Source organism: Tupaia chinensis, unplaced genomic scaffold (assembly GCF_000334495.1).
Source record: "Tupaia chinensis unplaced genomic scaffold, TupChi_1.0 Scaffold000166_1, whole genome shotgun sequence".
In the NCBI taxonomy this organism is placed as follows: domain Eukaryota; kingdom Metazoa; phylum Chordata; class Mammalia; order Scandentia; family Tupaiidae; genus Tupaia; species Tupaia belangeri.
This window is the reverse complement of record NW_006159641.1, coordinates 1,271,453-1,272,868: the sequence shown is the minus strand read 5'-3', so window position 1 is coordinate 1,272,868 and position 1,416 is coordinate 1,271,453. Positions and strand designations below refer to the sequence as shown.

The window sequence follows — 1,416 nt, the reverse complement described above, 5'->3', positions numbered from 1 at the left end:
TGGGGGTTGATTTCTTGCTTTCTGTCTCTCTGTCCCTCTCTGTCTGTCTGGCGAGCGCACGTGCCCTATAGTAAAAACCTCTCAAAAAACAAACAAACAAACAGAGAAAGACTCCTCTAACATCTTAATGAATGATCCTTACTTAAAAAATAATCCACAGGATAGAAACAAAAAATCAAAAAAGGGAAACACTCTGTCCACACGAGCTCCTATGTCCCCCCGTCCAGGTTCCCACCCTGGGCCTGGACTGGTACCGGTCTTTGCACTAAGGGGCTGAGTGGGGCAGGGGGCGAGCGGGCACCATCTGGGCTTGTAGCCGCTCCCCGCCACTCAGCTCGTCACCCTGGAGCCCGGCTCCTGTTGGCCAGGTGGCTGAGACTCAGCAGACTAGGACTCACAACCCAGCATCTGGGAGCTGTGCAAAGACTCCAAGCTCCATCACAGTACAGGAGCCGGCCGGCGAAGTTACTGGTTACGTCTTGGACTTCCATGTGGCCAACGATGGCTCAAATCCGAACCCAGTGGCTTAAACCTCATGCCGGGTGCATGCGCACACACACCCAGGAGCCCAGGAAGGGAACGAAGGAGAAGGGACTGCGGCGTGGCCATCCCGCCGGGGGGTGACTTCTCACTTTCTGTCTCTCTGTCTCATTCTCTCTCTAGTGAGTGGGTGCATCATGTAGCAGAAAAACCTCTCTGACAGAACACATGACAGGGCGATACTGATACAGTGCACAGTAACCATGCTGAATCACTCCACACCGCGCGCAAGTCCACAGAGAGAGACTGGGTCATGGGAAGAGACATGGCGTGCTTTTCTACACAAAAACGGGTCTTGACTTTTCTGAAGACCCAAGAGTATACCACGAAACTGGACCCGGTGCCAGCAAGGCTGGGGGCCGCTACCCTGTATCACGGATGCCCCTCATTGCCCCGCTCTGTGGCCTGAGGGCAGTGTAGGCCAGTGTTGCCCGCCTGCGGAGGTCACCCGGGGTACCACCTCCCAGGGCCCTGCAGACAGACAGCTGGTCCCCCCATGAGGAGAAGGCAGGACCACCGGGCGTCGCAGCCTGCCGTGTGCCCACTCCTCACTGCTGCGGCCGCCCTGCGCTATGGAGCCCAGGAGGCCTGTGGGCAGGTCTTGCCTTGGTCGCCGCGGAGGCCTGTGGGCAGGCCCCTAAGGGCAGGCCCGCAACCACGCTGCCCCTGACAGCTCGCCTGTGCACGGGCCCACAGCGCCCCTGAATTCAGCACTGGAGGAGGGCAGGGCGCCCAGTGAGCAGTGCTGAGCACACCCATCGCCCAGGCCCTCCCCCTGTGCCGCCAGACCTCCCTCCTGGGCACCGACGCCCGCTCAGCTTCGCTCCCGAGTCACCCAGCCAGCTCGCTTCTGGTCAGCGCATCAGCCGGCGGGCT

At 60.0% G+C, this 1,416-nt stretch overlaps 1 protein-coding gene across 1 annotated transcript in view; it reads right to left on the bottom strand.

The window, feature by feature from the left end:
* Positions 1-1,416, bottom strand: part of LOC102501492 (putative phospholipid-transporting ATPase IIB) — a gene marked incomplete at both ends in the record, with an annotated part of 192,556 nt that overhangs the window by 102,337 nt on the left and 88,803 nt on the right.